We start from the raw sequence: 26557 nt of genomic DNA on the forward strand, positions 1-26557 counted from the left end.
CCCTGAATGGGGAGGTGGGGGTCACCATTGACTAGAAACTTAACTGAACCAGCCACATAAATACTGTGGCTGCAAGAGCAGGTCCTGCAGCAAGTGGCTCACTTCACAATATCCCAAAGCCTTTCCAATATCTAGAAGGTACAAGTCACAATTGTGATGGAATACTCTCCACTTGCCTGGATGAGTGCAGCTCCAACAACTCAAAAGGAGCTTGACTTCATCCAGGATTATTTAAAAAGGGAGAGAGAAAGCAGGAATGCAGTCCAGTTAGCTTAACATTCAAAACTGTAATTAATGCAGTTGTAGCAGAACACAAAAAAATCAAGATAATTAAAGATAATGTGCTTTTATGCAAGAGAAATCATGTTTGACTAGTTTATCGGAGTTCCTTGAAGTAGTAACACGTGCTGTGGAGAAAGGGGAATTGGTGGATGTACTCAGATTTCCAGAAGCCATTTGTAAGGTGCCATATCAAAGATTTTTGTGGAAAATAAACGCTCGGTGTTGGAGGTAACATACTGGATAGAAGATTGGCTGATTAACCAGGAAAGTGGGAGAGTAGGCATAAACGGCTACTTTTTCTGGTTGGTAATGTTTAAAAAGTGCTGATTAGTACTAGAACCACTGCATTTTATAATATAAATCAATGATCTGGATGAAGGCACCAAAAGTATGATTGCTAAATTTGCTAATTACACAAAGGCAAGTTGGAAAGCAAGCGGTGGGGAGAATATAAGGAGGCTGAAAAGGGATGCAGGTAAATTAAGCGGGAGGGCAAAGATCTGGCAAATGGAATATAATGTGGGAAAATGTGAAATTGTCCATTTTGGCAGGAAAGATAAAAGAAAGCTTATTATCTAAGTGGTGAGAGATTGAAGAGTTCTGAGGTGAAGAGAGATCTGGGTATATTAGTAGATGATTTGCATTAGGCTAATCAAAAGGTATTGCAAGTAATTGGGAAAGCTAACTGATTGTTATCTTTCATTGCTAGAGTAAGTGAATTCAAAAGTAGGGAGGAATGGATGCACAGTTGGTACATTGTGTACAGTACTGGTCTCCTTATGTATGTAAATATGTTAATGCAAAGAAGCTCAGAGATGCTTTACCAGTTACCACAATGGGTGGGCCTTCTCATGAGGAAAGGTTGGACAGGCTGGGCTGTATTCATTGGAAGTTGGAAAAGCAAGTTGTTACTTGATTGAAATATAGAAGATCCTGAGGGGTCTTGATAAGATGGATATGGAGAGGACATTTCCTCTTATGGGAAGATCTAGAATTAGGAATCATTGCTTAAAAATAAGGGGTCACCCTATTACGTCAGGGCAGATAATTTTTTTTCTCTCAGCAGGTCACAAGTCTTTGGTACTCTCTTCCTCAAAGGGTGATGGAAGCAGAGCCTTTGAATATTTTTAAGATATAGAGTAGATAGTAATGAGAAAGGGGCAAAAAGTTACCACAGGTAGACAAGAATAGAGAGTTGAAGTTACAGTCAGATCAGTCATGATCTCGTTGAATGGTGGAGCAGGCTTGAGGGGGTGAGTGGCTTACTCCTGCTCCTAATTCAAATGTTTCATCATTTTGTTCTGTTGACTGGTATCCCAGCCACCATCCCATATATGCATTACCTCCATTACTGTTGAAAAGACTGCAGTATCACCATCAAAAAATGCACTGCTGCCCCCCACCTTGTGCTCACCCCCTGCACTAGTCCCACAGCCATGCCTTACAACTGCTGCCTTCTTCACAACTTCATTGCATTGGCCCTTAAACCGATCAGGGTGATCAGCAAGCAGATGAAACTGCAGGTAGTGGAAACACAAGCCCTCCCACAGAGCACCCTAATAGCCTTCTGATAGCTTGTACTGTCACTACATGTTCTGAAACATTTAGACACAATTGAAAGACATTTAAATAATTTTAAATATTATTAACAAAACATCTGAAACCACGTTGAAAGACATTAATTAAAGTAAACAAAAACATTTACTTCGCTGATTTTTTTTAAGCAAAGGTCATTGACCCCATACAAACGATCTACACACAAGATGTGCAAGCTATGGCTGCCATAAAGTTGAAAATTCAGATACAAAACGGAGAGTCCAGGGACAAAGTGAGAGACAAGATCACATTCCCATTCCGTACTTTCATGTTGCAGTGGGCATGGGAGTCCGGAATGCACTGACACAAAAACACAATGCAGCCAGCCAGCCCTTCCCTACAGAACTACTGGCCAACCATCAGATTTATCCAGCCCAATAACCCTTTGAGAAAGCAACTGCAATGAAAAAAAACTTCATATCGGTTTACTTGTGTGATAATGTTAAAAAGCTCTTAAATGATTCCTAAAAAGCCATGCCCCTCTTCCCTGACACTAAAATGCAACACAAGGTTAAAATACTGCTGAGTTGCGATCTGGCAATGCACCCACAGAGAATCCAGAGCACTCTGTTTCGTCTAGCCTCAGAAAAGACCACTAGTAGTAATATATAATGCTACTGCAAGGAAGTCATGGTTTGAACCATTTTCATTTAACTATATATCAAAATATACACTGAAATGAACAATGCTGGTTGCTTGAAATATATTGAACTGACACTGTTCTTGCAATGAAGGAACAAATAACAAAGCAGTAAAAAGAAACAGAACTGAAGTAATAACAATATTTTGAAAATGCCATCAATTACCATCATGCTTCATCATCAATCAGCAACCATGTATTGTGCCTTATGTAGAGGAAAAGTTTTAAAAACCATTACCAAAAAAGGTAAAAATTATTCCTCGAAAACACCCTACAGCTTTCTCTGTAACGTCCTATACCTTGTTGGAACTCTGCCAATTGGTATCAGTCCTTGGGCATAACTTTCCAGTGCTGAGCTGTGTCCAAGTCTCAAAGTCTGCCTTGTCCAGCTGACCCTTCCCAGTTCCCACTACTAGACATACACAGTTCAGAAAGACCTGCCCAAGCTTTTCCACTGTTAGAATTGACAATGTTTTGACTGAGACCAGTCACAGGTAGTGAGCCTGCCTGCATACTAAAACGAAGAAACACATGTATGACGTCGCCGAGACCAGATGAAACAAGCCAGGGCAGAGGCATTGCTGGCAATGCAGAGCTTCATACAGCAGGAAAGTAAAATGAAAACTAGCACAGCCCGGAGCACGAATCCATTGCAATATTAACGATTTATGTTTAAGCTAGGAGAGCCATCATGGAAATAAGTATTTGGAAGAAAGAAAATAATACAAAAGGAGGGATGAACACAACCACTCTATGATAACTACCCACACATGCATACTCCTATCAACTAACAAATTGGACATCTGCCCCCTCTCCATTCATAAATTACTCAAATTAGATCCACAAGCCATCAACCAATGGAATCTGCAATTTAAAGCCAATCCAAGAAAGAATACAACGACATTGGGTCTCAGTTGCATAGCAGGAGCACTTAGCTATCCACTCAATCCACATCATCATCTAAAATTTATGAAAAAGCTTTTCTGAGAGTTCAAAAATTTTATTGATCATGGGTCTGCAAGGCTTAAGTACAGCTAGACCTAAATTAAAATGTCCTACTTGCACACGATTGCAAATCCACCTTCTGGCTTAAAGTAGAAAATTTTTTAATGGTTCCTACAGTTAGTTTTCCTAACTGCACGTAACAGTCAGCCACCTCATCTGCTCCCATTTAAATGGAAGATTACATTCATACTTTAAATGTAGAAATTGGTAATAGACCACTGTGGTGGTGTCTTCAACTGACACGTACGTTGAGAGTGTTTGACTTTACAGTGGCAAAGTTGGCCTGCTCCTGAAGGAGGAGGAGGGGACCAATGGCTCAAGCAAACTTACACAACAGCAGAGTTTTGGATATCCTAAAGCAAGAGGTTCAGTGAAGGCCAACCTTCTTGTAATTCATGACAACCCTCTACCCAAAGGAGGATGATGGTGGCTGGAAAATGGGACTGCTCATTGAATTGAATCAGGAAGGAAACTTGCTGGTTTCAGAAAGCGCTGCTCACATTTAAGTACATTTATATTCACGAAATAAAGACTTTAAATAGCACGTTAATGTCGCTTTCAGGTTGTCCCAAACACTTCGAAGCCAATAAAATACAATAATATTGGAAATTCACAGCAAGCTTCCGCAAACAGCCCTTTGATAATGATCACATAATCTGTTGTGATAGTGTAATTGAGGGTAAAATATTGGTCAGGACATAGAGGAGAGTTCTGCTGCCATTCTTCAAGATAGTGCCTTGAAATCTTTTCCATCCAGCTGAGAAAGCAAATGGGGTTTGGTCGAATGCCTCACCAGAAAGGCAGCACCTTTAACAGTGCAGGACGACAGAGTTCAGGAGTACCTCATCAGAAATGGGACCATAAAATCCAACAGCAAGTCTAAATGTGTTTAGATCAATCATTAAATCAAACTCTGCCACCCTTGAGTTGAAACTCTTGCAAACTGTTGTTAGGAAAAAAACATCTCTGTTATTCACCATCCTGTGATTTCAGCAGAAGCACTGTTACATTGACAACAAAACAGGAATACACAAATTTCTTCTGTCTCCACAGGAAATGCAAACAGTTGGCCGGAACTAAAACACGGCCTAACCCATGAAAGATGACTGCATAAAAAGGGTTACAGATTATTTGCTGGAACAGTAATCTCGGACAGGGCATCGTAAAGGCAGCTGGAAGATATAACTGGCAGTAATCACGAGTGGGTGTGATGGGAAGGGGTCTAATGCCAACATTTGTATAAGCAAGGACCTGTCTATTGTCCCTATAACCACGTTTGGTGCTTAAGTTGGAGGTGAGAGTCTAAGCATTGTAAAAGTCATTAGAGGGTAGTTTTGAAGAGTGATGTAGAGACAGCGGGCAGCTCAGTGGCGCAGCTAGTAGGGCCGCTGCATCACAGTGCCAGAGACCCAGATTCAATTCTGAGTTCGGGTACTGTCTTATGTGGAGTTTGCACATTCTCCCTGTGACCACATGGGTTTCCTCCGGGTGCTCTGGTTTCCTCCTACATCCCAAAGACTTGTGGGTAGGTAGGTTAATTGGCCTCTGTAAAGTGCCCCTTGTGCGAGGGTGAGTGGTGGAATTTGGGGGAGGGGAGAATAAAAAAAATGGGATTAATGTAGTACGAGTATAAAATGGGTAGTTAATGGTCAGTGCGGGCTTTATGGGCCAAAGGGCTTGTTTTCATGTTGAAGCTCTCTGTGACTCTGTGGCATCTCCAGTTACATAAATGAAGACCAGAACTTTCTTAATTAATGAAAGGCTGAGAACCCATTATGAAACTCCAATTCATTGGCTCACAGTAGGTGGTAATCCCTTAACAAGAAAATACAAGAATCTGCACAGTATACGTTAACTTGGAGCTATAACTAAATAAATAGGCACCACATCTATGTGGATATTTAGTGCAATCTAGTAGTCAAATCAAAAGATTTTAAAATTTATTCTAACTTTTCACATTATGAATGTATGTAGCCTACAATCAAAGCCAAAGACAAATACCTAACCCAATAGGATTGTGCAGTAAGCAGGTATACATTTTTACTCATTGTCACTGCATCTTGATGTAAACCATGTGAGAAATTTTGACGGACATTTGGAAACATTTCTTCACTCTGATGTGGTGATTTGTTGGAATTTTCTGCCCTAGTTGGCTGTGGATGACAGGGTGATGAGTATATTCAAGATTGAGATTGAACACAGGAAGAATCAAAGGATATTGGGATAGAATGGGAAAGTGACATTGATGTGGAAGATAAGCCATGATCTAACCGAATGGATAGAAAGTCAATTTCTCGAAAAAAAAATAAATTGGATTTTAAGAAACCAGAATTGTGAAGCAACAGAAGGCAGTACCAGTTCCCACCACACAACAGTAGATAGTCAATAATCAAAGTTATTAATTCGAAGTTACAGCAGTAAATGGTTAATACATCAATAGTTAATTAAATATTAATAGCTTAGTTGTGTCAGATTGAATGGAAGGCTCCATGGGGGCTTTTTTTTCTGTTCTGCAATTAAGATAAAATGTTTGCAGAAAATAGCAAAATAAAGCTTTCAATAAATCTACACTCTAGCCACTAAACAGCAGTTTATGGGACACAATCTGCTACAAGGACATGTCTGGTCTAACATCTCAGGTGCATGTAGCAAAACTGTCAATTGGTTAAATCTACCATAACAACAGAGCAAAGGCCCCCTACAAACACAGCACAGCTCCACGCTGACGCAAACCCACCCTTGCCCATGTTTTTATTGTGCAGGCTGCAGCTGTCTGGTGATAAAAGCAGGCTACTGCAGCCAAGCTCCAATTTCAATCCTTCTTCTTAGGCTTCACGTATTATACTGTTACTCCCAATGGTCCTTCAGATGTATTCAATAAATAGAGAAAAAAGTAACCACCTGCCAGTGTAATTCAGAGATTGGGAATTTACATCTGCAGTACTTTAGAATTTGCGTTCATTCAGCTCTGAACCACATTTGAAGAAAAAAATTCCTATTCAAAGTTGCAAGTAAAGATTTGACTGCACATGCACCGTCTTAATCTGACTTTAAAATAACCAGTGACCCACTTGAAACAGGCCAGACAAAATGTAGCGTCAACATTTTAACCTTGTAATTACTGCACCAAAGGTGTATCAACAATCTGAATAAACATGAACTGATTGATTTTCAAAAATATACTTTATTCATAAAGCATGAAAATACATATAGAATATTTATATGTCACAGTACAAGATGTATCATTCTTGTATGATTTACAAAGCATTAGCATGACCACTTTCCCCCCCTTATACACTGTTTGAGCAAACAATCAGAGGAGGTTTTTATGTTTCAGCCCCTCCGAGTGCAATGACAAGAGATCCTGAGTTGGTGGTCTTTCCCGCTGCATGAGGCTTCAGTGTGCCCTTAGACCATGGAAGGTGCCCTTGGCCCATAAATGTCTGCAATGTTCAGTTGTGGACAGACACCGGCAGGAAAGGTGGTGGAGGTAGGTACTGGATAAGCACTTGAATCACCAAGGAACAGAAGGCTACTGACCAAGTGCTGGTAAATGGGATTGGTAAAGATGGTCAGCATGGACACAGTGGGCCAAAGGGCCTGTTTTGGTACTGTATAACCCTATGACAGCTCCTTGCACAGAAAGACCAGCAGATTTCAGGCAGGCCAAAGATCTTTGACCGAGTTGATAAATATCAACTATTTCTGTTGGATTATCTGTGTTCCACCGGCTATTCCAAGAGGCACACTGAGTCCTGCATTATGCAACTTTTTGAGATGGACCACTGCATCTCACTCCAGATCTTCAATCTCAGATTCCAGAAGTAGATGGATGACGGCCTCATCCACATCACAGTCGCCTCAAAGGTTAGTGAATGATGGCACCGAGACTCTGGCTGTAGATGAGGGGTCTGACAGGGAGGGCCCTTCTCATCACAAGCCAATTGGGTTCCAAGACCTGTAACATTAACTGTTTCTCTTTCCGTGGATGCTGCCTAACCATTTCCAACATCTTCGGTTTTTATTTTAGGCAAGGTCCTAATGCTTGTGTAAAACATCTGATGATGAATCATTCTGTCAAATGACTTTGACAAATTGCACAGGAAGGAAGGATCCATCATCTCATTTTACAATGCACCTCTTATTGTATGTACATGTGCAGCAGTGCAAGGAAAATAGAAACCAGTCTCAAGACAGGCTAGACATGAAATTGTGCATATCTTACAAAAATAGCTTTGGGAATTATGTTTACTAAGCACAACAAAATTAATAGATATTGGCCTGGAATTTGTAGTCAACTGAAAACAAATGGGGCTGCCCATGCATTATACTTTCACATGCTGTAAAGATCTGTGACAGGACCTTTCGCACATGAACTTTTGATATTTAGTAAGCTATTTTATTGCAGGGCCCTCTGTTGGGAACAAGACAGGGAAATCCTTAAATGCTCAAATTGAAGAATCCTTACTGAAATCAGACAGAATGCGAACCAGGAAGATTGACTAGTTAATTCAATATCAAATCATTCATAGGAAATAAAGAGAAAGGAAAAAGCTTTGAAAATCTGCATGTCCACTTTTGGAAAAAATAAATTTCAGCACTATAGAGTTTTTGGCAGCAATTTTTTTTTGAGAATGTGACTAAACATATCGATGAAGGGCGAGCAGTAGATGTAGTGTATATGAATTTCAGCAAGGCATTTGATAAGGTACCCCATGCAAGGCTTATTGAGAAAGGAGGCATGGGATCCAAGGGGACATTGCTTTGTGGATCCAGAACCTGCTGGTCCACAGAAGGTAAAGAGTGGTTGTTGACGGGTCGTATTCTGCATGGAGGTCGGTGACCAGTGGTGTACCTCAAGGATCTGTACTGGGACCCTTACTCTTTGTGATTTTTATAAGCGACCTGGGTGAGGAAGTGGAGGGATGGATTAGTAAGTTTGTGGATGACACAAAGGTTGGAGGTGTTGTGGATAGTATGGAGGGCTGTCAGAGGTTACAGAGGGACATAGATAAGATGCACAGTTGGGCTGAGAAGTGGCAGATGGAGTTCAACCCAGATAAGTGTAAAGTGGTTCATTTTGGTAGGTCAAATATGATGGCAGAATGGTAGGACTCTTGGCAGTGTGGAGGATCAGAGGGATCTTGGGGTCCGAGTCCATAGGACGCTCAAAGCAGCTGCACAGGTTGACTCTGTGGTTAAGAAGGCATGTGGTGTATTGTCCTTCATCGATCGTGGAATTGAATTTAGGAGCTGAGAGGTAATGTTGCAGCTATATAGGACCCTGGTCAGACCCCACTTGGAGTACTGTGCTCAGTTCTGGTCGCCTCACTACAGGAAGGATGTGGAAGCTATAAAAAAAGGTGCAGAGGAGATTTACAAGGATGCTGCCAGGATTGGGGAGCATGCCTTATGAAAACAGTTTGAGGGAACTTGGCCTTTTCTCCTTGGTGCGACGGAGGATGAGGGGGGACCTGATAGAGGTTTATAAGATGATGAGAGGCATTGATCATGTGGATAGTCAGAGGCTTTTCCCCAGGGCTGAAATGGTTGCCACAAAAGGACATAGGTTTAAGGTGCTGGGGAGTAGGTACAGAGGAGATGTCAGGGGTAAGTTTTTTACTCAGAGAGTGGTGAGTGCCTGGAATGGGCTGCCGGCAATGGTGGTGGAGGTGAATACGAAAGGGTCTTTTAAGAGACTTTTGGATAGGTACATGGTGCTGAGAAAAATAGAGGGCTATGGGTAAGCCTAGTAATTTCTAAGGTAGGGACATGTTCAGCACAGCTTTGTGGGCCGAAGGGCCTGAATTGTGCTGTAGGTTTTCTATGTTTCTAATAAACATATCCCATGCATTTAAATTTACTTTCACTGGTTGAGAGTTTAGAAAGTATCCTAAATAAATTCACCAACATCATTCTCTTAGAAGTTTTGCAATACCAAGTTACCGGTTCAGCAATGTTTCTGGAGGAGAACAGAAACTTGGGCAGCAAGAACACCAAGATTCCATTTGGTTAACTCTGATGGGAAAATGGCAAGGGTGTGATAAATGGCAAAATGCCCAGGAGGGCAGCATGGGAAAATGGAAAGTTTAGGATAATGTGTCCACTTCTGATTACTATCCAGTAATACTGCTGGGAAAATGAGGAGTGCATATGTGTGTGCCTTTCACAATGGCAAAGCTTCACAAATAAAGGAGCATTTTATCAGACTGCACTAATAGGACGAAGACAAAGGGAGACTGCAGATTTTGGAATCTGGAACAAAATATTCCACTTGGGTAGTTTACAACCCAATGGTATGAACAATGAACTTTCTAATTTCAGGTAACCCAGTCCCTCAGCATTCTCCTTGCACACATGCTCACCTGTTCGCCTAGTTTTCTTCTCCCTGTATTTGACTTTCCCATCCCATCCCCTCCCCCACCTCATTCCATCTTCCCATCTGGTTCCATCTATAACCTACCAGCCTTTCCCCCCCACCTATTTCCGCTCACCACCATCATTCACCCCAACCCACTCCTCCCCCCCAAATTCATATTACCATAAACTAGCAAATTTTCCCCTTCCCTCTCAGTCCTGATGCAGTTGAGATCAGGTTGCCTGATTTCAACCCGAAACATCAATTTACACCTTTGGCCAACACAGATGCTGCTTGACCTGCTGAGTTCTTCCAGCATTCTGTTTTATGTTTTAATACAGATCCCAGTGGTTTGTATAATGGAATAGCTGGATTTGCTTCCTTTAGTTGCTGACATTATAAGATTAAGTAATTACTACAGGGAAAATCTTGAGCACACAGAGTAAAAATTGTCCCTGATGAATTTCCTAATTATTCAAAAAGGCAACTTCCGGAACAATTTACTGATGATATTATTTATAAATACTCCTCCATATCAATCACCTAATCAGCATTAACTGATTATCATTATATTATTTAACTAAGCTTCTTTAAAAGATTGACAAAATTCAGTATGTTTTTTTAAAACACATTTTGATTAGAAAAATATCATTTAAAATTTAGAAGCAAAATAAAAATTCCGATGTCAACATTAACCATATTATTTGAAATGCTGGACATGAAATTTCAAAAATATATTTTCAACACCTTCCTTCTTGAACAGTTTTCCCAAAACTTTCATTGTGTTTTCATTGCAGACTACTTCTGACTTAAGCAGACATTTTATGACTTAATTTATGATACATCATTCATTTTCCATTCTACATAAAAAGTATCTGATTTCATCAGTAAAAGATTTATTGTTGATTTTGAATGAAACCAAATTAGGAAGCATAGTAAATAGCAACGAAGAATGCGGAGAGGCAGAGGTGGAACAGTGAAGTTGAATTATAGATGGCAAATATGGTTCATTCAGGAATGAGTGGTAAATTTGGGCAAACAATAGATGAATAAGGACTTATTCAAGATCACAGAATAAAGGCATCCAAGGTTCACCTACATAAAGATCTTTAAAAGGCAAGGGTGGAGTTTAAAAAGGCAAAAACAATTCTATGACCTACACATGGACACATTAAACATAAACAAGTGATGCTGATTTAATAGCACACAATGGATAGATCACTGTTGGAATACTATACACAATTTCGACACAGAAAGGAAATTAAAGCCATAGAATAACACATTGAAAAGATTCAACACCATTATACTAGAAATGCAAGGCTATGATTCTGAAAGAAAGCTAGGAAAAAAGGAGCATCTTTCACTCAGTGGAACAAAGATTAAAGATACTATCCAATAGCGAATTTAAATAATTCTCTCTCAGATAAAAAAAAGAGTACCTCAGTAGCCACTAGTGCTGAAGCTTCCTGCAGCATTTAGAGATACTATAGGAAGCTTCAGCACTAGTAGCTGCAGAGGTAGACTCTCGGGTATTCAAAATTACAAAAGGTTTTGAGGAAGTAATAGATTGTTTCCACAATTAACAAGCTGGTAGCAAAGAAGCATAAACTAATTTTCTCTAAATGCTATAGGAAGCTTCAGCACTAGTGGCTGCTGAGGTAGACTATATTACCTGAAGGAGAATTATTTAAGTAAAATAGAATATAAATGAAGTGATATTGAAGAGAACTTTAGTTGAAAAACTAACTCAAGCATTACATTCTGAAATAATATTTACAGAGAGCACCAACCAATTATTTTACTGACATATATAAGCAAACACTTATTCCAGATTATATTTACACAAAGAAAACTTTGACATTACCCCACTTCATAGTTCTATATGTTGTTTGGAATATTGACACAATGAGGTAAAACAGCATTGTGGTTAAATTACTGGACTAGTGTCCAGAGAGTTGGACCAGTGATCTAAAGACAAGAGTTTGAATCTCACCACTGAGCAGGGAAGTTTAAATTCAAAATTAAATGAATCTGAAATATCAATTAGTTTCAGTAATGGTAAACATGAAACCACTGGATTGCCATAAATAAATTTTAAAAATCTTTGAGAAAATAATTCTTTGGAAGGTGAAAAGAATGTTTAATTAAAGGAACAGCAAATTTATTAACTTTCAATGCTTCAGCTCTGGTGTCAGATCCGAAGCTTCAGTTTAACACCCCAGCTCATGTTGAAATCTAATTCATGCCAACATCTACTTTGAAAATAGTGAACTGAACAGTCTGATTATGCTGATCTAACAAGATTAGCATACATGCAAGAGGTTAATTAAATTCTCAGTTGAGAACAAAAAGTTTTACATTCCCAGTCCTCAAATCCCTGTACTAATGATCCTGAAGCAAATTTACAGAGTGCAAGGAGAGAGAAATTAAAGTCACTGCCTGCACTCCCCATGACAGTCTCCGTTCCCTAGCCCTTGACCCCATCCTCACTTTGGCAGTTGTCTGAAACAGACTGTTTGTAACCTTGGTATATTTTAGCCCAAGGTGAGCTTCACATCATGTATCCGTACCACCACTTGACCATCTATTACTACCTTTATAACACTCTGTCCCACCTCAACCCTCATCCATACCTTTGTTACCTCCAGCCTCAACCATTCTTAGGTCATCTCCTGAAGCCCAAACTTTTCTGTCATCTACAAGTGAACGAATACTCTCCACTCACATGAATGAATGCAGCTGCAACTACATTCAAGAGGCTTGACATCATCCAGGACAAAGCAGCCTTCGTAATTGATATTCCATTCACTACCCCAAACATTTATTTGCTTAACAACCAGTACTGAGTGGCAGAGGTGTGCACCATTTACCAAATGGACTACAGTAACTCACCAGCACCTCCCAAAACGCAAGACGTCTATCACCCATAAAGATGCAAAGGCAGGAGGAGGTGCATGGTAATATCGTTACCTACAGGCTCCCCTCCAAATCACACACCATTCCGATCTGGATATATATTATGACTCCATGATTCCTTGTTATTCGGTCTAAAGTCTAGAACTCCCTACCCAACAGCATTGTGAGAGTACCTTCACCAGAAGGACTGCAGCTGTTCAAAAAGGCAACTCACCACCTTCTTCTCAAGGGCAGGCTTATCATGTATTTGTGTCTGCGCCCTAACTCACATCCAGTCCTACTCATTTATCACACCTATGCTTGCTACCATTATTGGCTGCTGGTTAACTAAAGCCATGACTTTAAGCTTTTCACCTTTGTGTTCAATTTGTTCCACAACCTGCTCCTACCTTCTCTCTAATCTCCTCCGATGCCAAATCTCTCAGAACACTTCTTAAATTCTCTCATCTTGATAACTGCCAAATTTAATCCTTTCACCTTTTTCTGGTTGTACCTCCAGCTACCAAGATTTTAAGATCTGAAAATGCCTCCCTCGGTCTCTGCCTCTCCAGCATTTCCCTCTTTTATGATGCTACACTGATAAAAGTTGTTGTTGTTTCCACCTAATGGAAGGAAATCCTGTACCATTCAAGTAAGGAGGAGGTCTACATAAAACGTCCTGCACCAAGATTAAGCACATCAATCAGCATTCCCATAGACCAATAATGTTCCATTGAACAATATATTCATAATTTAATACCTTATTCTGTACTTTCATGTCTTTAATCATCTTGGTTTAGTCTTTTATCCTGCTTCATAGTCGAATCCATGAATTTTAATTTGTCGAATTTTCACAGCATTTTGTTTTGTATAATTTACCAGAACGCAGGATGCTGCCAGTGTTGTTTTGCTTGAAATAAGCAAGTCAACCCACTGCTGTGGGTAGCATAGCATATTCATCACCTTTTGGTCTTTCCATGATGGTTATTGAATTGTTTGAAGTAAATTGATCATTCTGTTGAATATTCATTCTTGCAAAGCTGTGCAATGGATGGTATTTGGGCTCATCTCAAAAGGGATTTTCTCAGTCTACTTTTGTGGGTGTGCAAGTCATCTTGACAGTGTTGCCCATATGTCATGTACTGTATTTAAATGCTGGCCAGCACGAGTCTGGTTTGAGATCCATTAACTTAATTAACAAGCCCAACTGAACCAGACTGCAAACACAATTGTTTTTTTTAAATAAACACTGATGTTGATAGCTTTCCCCCCTATTCCTAAATGCAGCAAATGACAATTCAGACACCTCTGCAAACCAAGATTCATCGCTCACAAGACCTCACATTACTGGGAAGCCATACATTTATATGCCTTACTCGCACCCAGACCTATTACAGAAAAGGAGCTCAGTGAAAATCATTTGGTGGAAGATGTTTTAGATCCAATTGAGCATGGTTCTGGAAGAAATTTAAAGAAACAGCGCTGCTCTGCATTGTCACATAATGTGATGTACAGAAATTTACGATATAAACTTACTTGTAAGATCAATCAAAATCAAATATTTATATTTTTGGCATTTTTTTGCATAGTTATTTAGTACCAAAATCAGTGTAAAGAGGTTTGCCATGTGGCTAGGGAAGTGTCTCTCTTTTTCCCTATGTTAGTGTGTACACTCACTTGGATCCAAGACTGGAAATGAACTCTGTGCAAGCCAGAGGCAGGAAATCAGTCAGACTGGAAAGCTTATTGAGAAATTAAAACAGAACAAAATAATAGAAAAATGAAGATACCAAATGCAAACGAAAAGGTGAGAGTGGGGGAAAGCAATAAAACAAATAGAAAATGCAAAACTAAAAGAAAATGCAACAAGGAAAGACTGGACAAAAAAAGATTTTATTTTTGTTAACACTATTTATTACAGAGGGAGATATTAAGAACAGACTGACAGTGAACATCCAGATTTTTAGTTTTATCATAAAAGAATGTTTGCTCAAGAGAGGACTAGTGGATAAACAATAATGGGTAACTTTCAGTTCAACCCCCTAATATCGATATTGATCACTTTCAGATCAGCTAAAGCACAGAATCTCCCTAAATGCTGCTCCAGAATAACATTCAGCCCTTGGTTCCAAAAGATCACTCTATGCATGAGAGCTATGTGTTTCCACTTCCCGCAGCAATTTCATGAACCTTCCCAGAGGGAGAGGTAATAATTCTAGAAACCTACAAATCTAAAATTAAAGAAGTGCAGTTGCTGGAAATCTGAAATTGCTGGAAGCACTCAGAGGGTAAGGCAGCTTCTGTAGAAAGTGAAAGCATTTAATATTTCAGGTTGATGACCTAAAGCTCTAATGAGGATTACCAACCTGAACTGTTAATTTTGATTCTCTATCCACAGATGCTGCCTAACCTACTAGGTGTTTCTAACATTTTATATTTTCACTTGCTCACTACATTTGTTCAAGCTTGGAGTAGCAGTCCTCCTTGGTCTCATGCAAAGCTTCCAGGGTTGGAGTGCATGTGTTGGTAACCATGGTGCACTGATTAGATATTAGAGTGAACCAGAGTGCCATGAGGTCACTGACTCCAGACTAATTAGGTTGTGATACAAAGCCCACTCCAGAAAGTACCAGGGCTGGTTTGATGAGCATGACCTCGAGGTCTATGTGCCAATTAACTGCAAGGCAAGGCATACCCATGTAGGAAACACCACTGTCCATTTAAGACAGAGATAAGGTGAGTTTTTTCTCCCCCTCAGTGCATCGTTAGTCTTTGGAACTCTTCTTCAAAGGGTGGCGGAGACAAAGTATCTCAATATTTTTAAGGCAGAAGTATAAAGAGGACATTAGAAAGCTGAATAGAATACTTCCCTCAAGTCCGGATAAGCAGACATTAACCACAACTCTATCTTTTATATCTGAACTAATTTTGGATCTACACTGATATTGATATTTTTAATTCCATGACCTTCAATTCTGCTAATCAGCCCAAAATGTGGTGTTTTTTCAAATATTTTTTTTTAAGTTATCTACAATGATCAGAAGCTTGCACCAAGGCACAAGAGTTCTGAAACATCCTTTTGCCTCGAATTATCTTTTTATAGATTAACAAATTGTTGTTTAAAAGAATGCCAGAATATTAACCGCAACTTGCTGCTCTGTCAGTGCCCATTCCTCCTGAATTAGTCATTGCACATTTATGCAACTTCATGGTCAATCATTCTTCATACTTTGGTTATATTTTTGAATAAAATATACATTTCAACAAATAACCAATTATAAATGCACATGCACAGAGGCAGACAACTTGCAATAACATACGCAACCAATTTATTTGCCTGCTTATAGTTCACCACACACACTGTGCACATGTTATTCATCAATCTACAGTGTACCAAAGATGACTTGGGTTGAATACAAGATGCTACATTAAAATTAACACCATTTTGTTGGTTGAGAAGAGCAGACAAGAATACCTTGTATTCTATTTTTAATCATGGTAAGATTATGGAAATCAATGATGCAGTAGCCTAGATGTGACATGATTTATTGCAGGATTTGTGTGGCATGTATATTGAAAAATGACAAACATCACCCATGGAATCGAAACGCTTCAGATGTTAATTGCTGTTGGAAATTATCACATATTAAACAACTTGCTACACAACTTCACCCACCTTACTTCCACATCTTCCTCCACTGGTAACTTTGGCATCTTTTCTCCACCCCACATAATTCAATTAAGAGTCCAACTGGAATGGTAATAGCACAGAAAGAGGTGACTGGCAAATTCAGTTTGTACCAGCCATATGTAAGAATAATGCATCTAATCCCACTCTCATAGCTCCACAAGTTATTTCCCTTCAGGTACCTATCAAGCTTTCTTCTGAATGTAACCGCTGAATTTGCCTCCACTACTGTCAGTGCATTTATGTGCTAACCACACACTGTGTAAAACAACATTTCCTTATATATCACTTCTGGGTTTATTTTGGCCAACCACCTTCATTCCATGTCCCCTGATTGTGGCCCCTCTGCCAATGGGAACACTTTCTATCTCTCAGACTACAGCCTTCATTGTGTTAAATACCTTGCAAGCTCCTCTGTTCCAGTTTCTCCAATCCATCAACATAACTGAAGACCCCCATGCCTGGATCCATTTTGTAAATCTTTTAAGCACCCTCTTCAAAGCCTTCACATATTTCCTAAAATGTGGCACCCAGAACTGGACACAAAAAGTACTTGGAAGGAAAGAGTGGAGACAAAGGGAAGAGAGAGTGGAGGCAGAGCAGTGGGGAATGGAGGGCAGAGCAGACTTGAACAGCTGCTATGTAATAACCATGAGACATAATATATATACGAACATTTAATAAGTCTTGTCCTGCTTCTTAATGTCAGTGTGAAAGGTTCACCTTAGTGCCTTCAAATGCATTTAATACTTCTTTTCCCCAACATTTTTAGGAATCCTTGCATACTGAAAGTTGTGATGTGAAGAAAGTAAATTTGCAGCAGTAAAGATACCATCAAATCTATCTGGAATTCTGCATCCTCACTGCCCATCTAGGTTAATTCTATTTCTTCACACATGCAAGCAAATCAGATGCAATAAAAAATACACAGCTAATATCAATCAAATCAACAAATATACATAGCAAAAAAACATCTCCCTTTGCAACATTGAACCACCAATAATCCATCTAAGAAATAGAAGCCAAGCACCAACAAAATGCTCCAGAATTAGTTACCCCAACTACTTTGTTCACGTGTGGAGATGCACTGGAAGAAGGCAAAAGAAAAAGTGCACTGATCATTGATCACTAAAGATTATAGCTAGTACATACATAGTGCCATTAATGCAGCCTAATATCTCAAGATACTTCCCATGAGCATGATCAACAAATGTTGCCACCCAAGCCACAGGAGATCCTGTATTTGGCCAGATGACCAAAAGCTTGGTCAAAGAGGTTAGTTTTAGGGAGCATCTTAAAAGGGGCAAAGAGAGGCAGAAAGGTTAAGAGATGGAATTCTGGAAATTAAATTACTGCTGTCAGGGATGGAACAATGAAATTTAGGATGATCAAGAGGTAATGACTGACAAAGTACAGATATCTGAATACTATAGGGCTGGAGGAGATCACAAAGATAGGGAAGGACAAGGCTGAGGAGAAATCTGAAAACAAGTACAAGGTCTTGCTTACCTAAGAGCCAACTCAAGTCAGTAGGTCATGGGTGATGGGTGATGGGTGATGTGGAATGGGACTTAGCACAGGTTAGAACACAAGCAAGAGTTCAGGATGACATTGGAAATGCCCAGAGGCTTGCAAGAGAGCTGCAGCAGTAAATGGGCTGAGACAGAGCAGATTCAGGCCAAGGTGCAGAGCTGGAAGCTGGTGGTTTTAGTGATGCTGCAGATGTGGTCTGAAGCTCAAGAGATAAAAATACATGACAGTTGCCATTTTGGCATCTGGTTCCATTTCAGACAGATAATACAGTAAAGGAGCTAATACCCAAGGAAACTAATTTATAACGGAGGATTAAATGTTGGCACTTGGCTGGCAGACATTTCTGATCATCTAGTGCTTTACATTAAACATGAAGCCCGACAATTTTGAGACAGTGAGGGGGTCAAGAATATAATCAACATCTGAATGCAGATTAACACTGTTCTTCCAGATGATGTTGACGAAGGGCATCACATGGATGATAACTAGGAGGCAGCCAAGGACAGATTCTATGGATGCCATAGGCAACAATCCAAGTTTGGGAAGCAAAACCATTGACAATGATTCTCTGACATGGATGAGAATGAAAAAAGGTGAGTGGGGCTCACTCTACTTAATGGGTGGAAGTAAAAGGATGATCATGTGGTTAACTACATCAGACTATAGACAGGAAGGATAGATTACCTTTGACACAATTAGGAACAAAGTCATTTAAACTTAGAGTTCTAGGACAGAGGAAAGGACAATTGGAAAGGGGATTGCACTTAACAAGGAAAGTGGGGTTGGAATTTTTGAGAGGTTTGATGACAGTAGATATGAAATGGAGACAATACCTGACTGTGCTAAAAAAACTAGAATCAGTAGCTTTGTGTATAATATTACAGGAAAAGTAGAGTATCAATGTAAAATAATAGCTTTGTATTATGCAAATATACTCTGTCACACAAACTAATACATGGTTGAGATTTACACTGTCAGCAAGAGATGTCAAGTTAATACAATTTTAAAAATCAAAAGATTTATTTAAGAAACTGTTCAGCACCAACATATTTCAGCTTTTGTTATTGTGTTAAAAACACAATATTCCTACCATAAATAGCTATAAATAATAAAAAAAATCTAATAGTGGAAGTAAACCATGTTTCATCCTTGAATCTTTTTCCCTATCCACTTTTTGACCTCTTACCATGATAGAGCTCAGAACTGAGTGTCTGCTTCAGGAGACTGGTGTCAGGCAACAAACGACGTAACTGCCCAACAGAGCCAACTGAGTGTGATTAGGACTTGTGCTGGGGAATTTGGTCTGGGAGAGGACGATGACATTGGTCCATTTATCCTGCCCATGGACTTGGAGGATTTAATGGAGGTGGTTTTGGTGATTCTTTTTGCACGGTGCCTTGAGGTGACTGCACTAACTTGCCCAAGAAGCAGAAGCACATAGGAAGGTCACTGCCAGGCCAGTAAATCATGAGCTTTGTACTGAGTTTAAGGTCTACATTTAAACACCTTTTTACAGATGGACAAGGGTTATGTGGGAACAGTGAAGGCAATGGCGAACTTTACCACTGATATCTGCCTTCACTGCGAAATGGCTCCCAAGAAATGGAAAATGGTCCACATTTTCCGGGTCTCACAGTGAGTCTTTATCATCAGAGGTTGGGATTGTACAGTAAGGGCAGATTGGTTGAGGATCTGTTTGGCATCCTTTCAGATGCTTCAGTGAAGGAGTCAATGGCAACTTGGAACCTGGCTTCTGATTGTGCACAGAGCAAATATTACCTGTAAACTGCAGCTTGACTATTGAAGTTGGGGTGACCTAGGTTCTGGGGTGGAGGTGACAACAGTTGAAGGATTTCCCATTAGTCTTGTAGATTAGTTCCACACCAATGGGGAAGTGTGTTGAAGGAGAGATGCAGCATTGTAGAGAGAAAGATTGGAAAAAAAATATGAAAGCCATGACAAAGCTTGCTTGACACAAATCTTCACTGAGGTTGGCTCTTTTGTTGTCCCTTTGGTTTGGCTCATGACTTGGATGCCATCATGAAGCAGATGTATGGTGGAAACGAATTTCTGTTAGCAGCCAAGTTTGAGAAGGATGCACCACACTCCCTCCTGATCGATGAAGTCACAGGCTTTAATGAAGTTAAAGAGGTGATGTGTAATGGTTGGTGCTGCTCCCTGCATTTCTCAGAGCTGTCGCAAGTTGGAGATCATGTCCGCCCTTTCTCCAGATGGACAGAATCCACAGTGTGATTCACAGAACAGCTCTTCAGCCACTGAGAGGAGACAAATGAGGTGGACACTGTTTAGGGTGGACTTCAAATGCTTTGGACATTCTTTGGCTCCTATTGGTTGTGAGTTATCGTATTGATTTTGAGTCTGTCACAGAAGAGCCAACTTTGGCTCCTTGAGACTGATAACTGATTTTCTAGTGGAAATATTTTGTTGCAGCCATTGTTTTGCAGCCAGAGATAACAGAACAGGTTAAATGGTGGACTTTCCAACAGTCATGGGTACTTCTCATGTTGTGGTTGATGCGGATATGGTCTTCCTGTTGAATGATTTTCCCCTGTAGCAGACAACAGGAAGACCATGGTCAGATTTGTCTTCTTTCTTAAGGAAGGTTAATCGTAGTGTTATCTGAGGTCCCATGGGACATTATCCTCTTACCAGATGTGGGAGATGTAGTTATGGATTTGTGACTGAAGTTCTTCATCTCCAAGATTTAGAACATCAACTGGGAAACCATCTGCTCCCAAGGCTTTGCCTTTTTTAAGTTGGCATTTGGTATTTTTTTTTGTAAACTTTGTTTCAGTCTGGGAAAACAGCAAATCTGGACCAGATAGGCTGCTGTGAGGTGGAGTCAGCAGAGCTCGCATCAAGAACAGAGTCACAGTTGAGGAGATCTTCAAAGTATTCCTTCCAGCTGTTACTGACTGCCTCTCTGTCCTTGATAGGTTCTATTTTTGGTTCTCAGTGAGGTGGGACCTTGAGTGTTACTATGACAGTGCTGAAGGATCCATGCAGGTCATGACTGTCAGGGAATAAGATGACTACCTCTGCCTCCAGGTGCCCATTGGGCTGTTTCTTTTCCCTTGAGGCACAGTGGTGTTTCCAACCCCAGTATGCCTTGCTTTACAGTTAATTAGCACATGGATCTCAAAGGTTATGCTCATCAAACCTGTTATGGTACTTTCTGGAATGGGCTTGTATCACAAATTAATTAGGCTAGCATCAGTGACCTTATGACCCTTGGTTCAGGTTCACTAATAATATGTAACCAGCACGCCACGGTTACCAACACGTGCTCCAACCTTGCAAGGATATCCGCATCAACCACAACATGAGAAGTACCCATGACTATTGGAAAGTCCACCATTTAACCTGTTCTGTTATCTCTGGCTGCAAAACAATGGCTGCAACAAAATATTTCCACTAGAAAATCAGTTATCAGTCTCAAGGAGCCAAAGTTGGCTCTTCTGTGACAGACTCAAAATCAATACGATAACTCACAACCAATAGGAGCCAAAGAATGTCCAAAGCATTTGAAGTCCACCCTAAACAGCACCTGGTATAATAGCATATGACAAAAAGTCAGTCTCAGAATTGATAGATTGAGAGCAAATCATCTGGTATGAAAATCGGTGTATAGATATGCTAATTTTATGTAATTCGTTGCTAAAATCTTACCAGAATTGGCTACAGTTGCGTGAATGCCTGAAGGATATTTTACCACAATAAGAATATTGACATGAAACTTGCTTATAATTTGCATTGCTCTCAACTGACAAGTTTGCTTTATCTAAGTCCAACATAATTTAGATTATTGAAAATCAAAAAACTTCAGATGCTTCATATCTGAAATAAAAACCAGTGCTGGAAATACTCAGCAGGTCAGACAGAATCAATTCTGATGAAGGCCTACTGACCTGAAACATTACCTGTGTTTTTCTCTCTCCACATAATCTGTATCTACATGGTCTGATCAGTCAGATTATAAAAGAGAAAAGCAAGTTAATGGTCCAAACAAGTTTCTCCCTCAGGATAATACTTATCAGAAAACAACAGAAAATACTGAAATAGCTCTGAGGGGTTCTACATGAAACTTTAACCTGCCATTTTATTTAAAGGAAAGTAAAATGGATGCAGTCTCTAGATTCATGTAGTTTACAAACTCTGATCATTGCCAAGTGTCAAGCAGGCATTAGACGCATTTTATTTTAGGTTTTGAGTTAATGTAAAACAGAAGAACAATCATAGAGATTACATATAATTTTAAAATTCTCATCCTCATTTTCAAATCACTCACTAGTCTCACCCCTCTTTTTTTCAGAAATCTCTTCCATCACAACAGATAAACTTTTAAGTTATATGTGCTCCTTAATGCTGGTCTCTTGGTCATTTCCCCATTCATAATAAAGGTTACAGCTGACAAGCTTTGAAATTCTCTCCCCAAATATTTCTGAGTTCCTTGCCTGCCTGCTCTTAAAGATACTTCCAAAAACCTACATCTTTAATCTTAAACTCACCTGCCCCAACATGCTGTATAATTTACGTTTTTAATTTTCACGTGGTACTTCACTTTTTTTTATTAAAGTACCCAAGGGATTTCAAGAAAGCAGTAAAGTAGCAAGTTATTCATAGAGTCACAGTCAAACATATTTTGTTTAACTGGTTACACTCAAATCCCAAAATCTTGGATCTGACAAAGGATAGACTTGGCCTAACATCAGAGAAATATCGATATTGTTTCATTTGCCCACTGCAAGCCAAGAGTTAAGGCTGAGGGTATTGTTTCCTCTTGGAATTATTAAGCTTTGAATTAAAGAGCACAACAAAAAAAAAATCATGGTCATCCAGCAGTTACTGTTCAAATATAAAAGAGGCTGACGGTCTAAGACAAAGATGAGGCAATTTTTTTTCCCCTGAGGATCGAGAAAACTGGGAACTCTTTTCCTGATAGGGCAGTAGAAGCAGAATCTCCAAATATTTAAGGCTGTGGTAGATAGCTTCTTGATAAACCAGAGGTGAAATAAACATATGAATCAGGAGGAATAGAAGGCCACTCAGTCCCTCAAACCCATTTTGCCTTTCAATAAGATCACAGTAATCTGATTGTAACCTCCACTTTGCTTTCCTGTCTACCCTCAGTAACTTTCATCAAGTAACTATCTGCCTCAACCTTAAAACTATTCAGACTCTGCTTCTACTGTCCTTTGAGGAAGAAAGGATCAAACACCCATGATCCTCAGAGAAACAATTTTGTCACATCTGCTCTTATTTTTATAGTGACCTCTAGATCTAGATTCTTCCACAAGAGGAAACATCCTCTCCACATCCATCCTCTTGAGACCCCTCAGGGTCTTTTCTGCTTTAAATCAATCCCTCTCAACTCATCTAAACTCCAGAAGATACAAGCCCAATCTAGATAACTTTTCCCCACCCATTCCAAATACTGGCCTTTTAAACCTTCATTGGACTACTTCCAACATCCTCACTTAAAATGAGACCAACAGTACACTTAACTCCAGATGTGGTCTTGCCAATGTTCTGTATAACTGAAGCATAACCTTCCTACTTTTGTACATCTCAGAGCTCTGCCAACTCTTGCCATTCAGATATGTTTTTTCTCCTACCTTGCCTGCCAACATGGACAATTACACATTTTCCCCACATTATAGTTCACTTGCCAGATCTTTACCCACTCACTTCACCATCTATATCCTTGTGTAGCCTCCTTATGTTCCCTTCATAGCATAATACCTTCTTGTATAATCTGTAAATATGACAAATATACCTTTGGTGTTTTCATTCAAATCATTTATATAAAATTGTAAAAAGTTGAGGCCCAACAGTAATGCCTGTGGCATGCCGCTCATTACACCTTCCTAACCAGAAAAAGATCCTGTTAGCCAACTAATCTTCTATCCATGCCTGCATCCATGCCTCACACATCATGAGCTTTTATTTTCCACAAAAACCTTCGAAACGGCTCCATATCAAATGCCTTCTGAAAATCTTAGTATCTCCACTGGTTCCCCTTAATCCACAATACATGTTACTTTTCACGGCCCTGTACTTCTTGTGTAATGCTATATCCTTGTACAATGTTACCCCTGAATCAAAGTGAAAATGGCACTTCATGCCAATAACCACATTTCATTGGCCAAACAAAACTACAAAGAAAGACAATAAATCATCTGTTATAATGATGTATTTGTATCCACTCTGCAATTAAATCAAATGGACCAGAATTTTCAGGGGACTACAACACAGCCACGGCAAAAGAATGTTGATTATGGGGATGACTCACAGCAATCTGCCCCTGGAGTGTCATCCCACTGTGCTGTGATTGTCACCAAAAGCAGAATATACCTATCATAGCTCCACTTCATTAAAATCAAAGGAGGATGGATTTTTCTAGCAGCTCAGTCTGATACCATGTACTAATGGATTGTAATGGTGATGATGGCCAAGCAACCATGTGACTTGTTGATTTAAGCATTAATCGACTGTGCTGAAATAACGCACTGAAACTGAATTTGCTGTCCCAGGTCTTGTCAACATTGATCAGCTACAAGATATATTTCATAGTCCAAGGACTTCTCTCATTAATGTAAAGGTTCATTTCATTGATGACAAAGTTCTTCCCTTTCGTGGCTCAGTTTTATTCGAAACGGAATTGGAAAACATTTTCCTTCATATTCCTTCAATGAAGCAAAAAAAAGGGTCTGAGTTTAAATAACAGGAGTTAAGAAATTTGTGTTGGCAACAAGAAACCAACAAATGAGAGTTCAACAGAGAGATATTAACTCGGAGTGGAAGACAATGAAAAAGCAGTGAAATTTAGCAATCATGAAAAGTTATAAGGAGCAAAATGTAGAGGGCAAGTCACTCCAAGGAAAGTGCAGGGGAGAAGGGAATGAATAAAGGAACAATGAATGAAAATTTCTGTGAACAAAAAAAAGTGGAAGCATCCATTCATCTTTTACAGAGAGTGAAAAATTGTAATCTCTCAACAACATATTGATTTACTAAATAGTTACTTAACATTTGTCTGTGCCCAGGAAGGAGAGGAAATGTTGATGCCAGCTAACAAATTTCTAATAATACCAGAGTAAGCAGAAAATCCAAAAATAACTCGGTGTACGTAGTTACAGAAAGAGACAGAGTACCCAGTTCAAACCACTTTGATTCACAAAGAGATGCAGACTCAAATGAAACCAGTAAATTCTTAAGTTTACTGAGAATTAAAATCGGGTTTCATAAATGTTTTTCAGAAAGCATTAGGAGACACATTAAGGAACCATAAATTAATATGTTTAAACTTATTTTAACGAAAAATTCTTGAAATAATCTGTATGGATCTACGACTAAAATATGCCAGACATTGCTTCTTAAATGAGTTTGCATGGATATAGGAATGTATGTTTACTTAAACTACATCTGTTCCCTGCAAAAAAAAGGATCAAATATTTAAGAAACTGAAGAGAAAGACAAATTAAATGACTGCATGTAACAGTACATGGTGGACAGGAAGGCAGTGGAGAGCTAGCCAAGCGGCCGAGACAACTGTAAAGATTTTGAAAGACAGACTGGTTTGTAATATAGGCAACAGATGCCAGGGATTACAAAGCACTCAGTTTTTGGGAGGGAAACAGCTGTTCAAAATTGAAAGAAATTTAAGCCTATGGGTACTTAGAGGTATAAATGTACATTTGTTTGAAACTGCAAATGCATTTATATATAAAAGCCATAATGAAGATAAAAAGCAATTTGGGCTTTAATAAAGACTTTATAAATGTAGCAAAGAGGTTATAGTAAATTTGTTTAATAACTATTTATAAAATGTACAAGGCCACAGAGAACCGAGCTTAGATTTGAATGAATTATAAGGACATTGAAGCCACTAAGAACTCTCAGTTTACTGTCAGTCATCCAACATAAGGAATTACTACAAAGAGCGATGCAAGACAAAAGAATAACACTTGAAACTATCTCCCATGTCCTTAAAAACAAAACTAAAACAAGTGAATTACTTTCCTATTTACCTTGTAACACAAGAGATACTATGGGATTTTTTTTTACATGCAGTTGGAGACTGGGTGTAATAACTCACGTGAAAGATGGGACTCCTTCAATACCACCCAGGTTACCAGCTATATTGTGTTGAGAGAAGCACAGTGGCATTTGAGCAGAAGAGCTCTGCTTTAGAAACAAAAGGATTATCACAGGTCAAACTGACAATTTGACATACAAGGACTATTCCCCCTGGAGCACAGAAAACCAATCAAGGTTTTCTTTTATGTTGAAGGTTTTTAATAGGGATTAACAGGGAAAAAAAAATTACTCCCTTTCTGTCAGAGGCAATGGATTGTCGATTAAGTGAAGTGAAATTTCTTCACTGGGCACACAATTGTTTGTAATAGAGCACACATCATTGCATCTTTAAGAATAACTATTTGGAGGTGGAAGATACATGACACTGCCAGAGAGCAAGGGCACTGGTTTTGATTCTGGAACAGATGCAGTAAAGGGAAGCAAATAAATAGAAACTAAC

General features: G+C 39.3%; 1 protein-coding gene and 1 long non-coding RNA gene across 4 annotated transcripts in view; one reads left to right on the forward strand and one right to left on the reverse strand.

The window, feature by feature from the left end:
* The window catches only part of LOC127572950 (E3 ubiquitin-protein ligase HECW2-like), a 240085-nt gene that overhangs the window by 166519 nt on the left and 47009 nt on the right, over window positions 1-26557 (reverse strand). The gene's annotated exons all lie outside the window — the stretch shown is intronic.
* The window catches only part of LOC127572981 (uncharacterized), a 38317-nt gene that overhangs the window by 6004 nt on the left and 5756 nt on the right, over window positions 1-26557 (forward strand). The window contains exons 1-2 of one of the 2 annotated variants that reach the window (XR_007956726.1): window positions 6873-7013; window positions 18449-18590. This is a non-coding gene — a long non-coding RNA (uncharacterized LOC127572981). Of the gene's footprint in view, window positions 1-6872; window positions 7014-18448; window positions 18591-26557 lie in introns of those variants that run through there. The other variant, XR_007956732.1, reaches the window with a different exon arrangement.

Source organism: Pristis pectinata, chromosome 1 (assembly GCF_009764475.1).
Source record: "Pristis pectinata isolate sPriPec2 chromosome 1, sPriPec2.1.pri, whole genome shotgun sequence".
Taxonomy (NCBI): Eukaryota; Metazoa; Chordata; class Chondrichthyes; order Rhinopristiformes; family Pristidae; genus Pristis; species Pristis pectinata.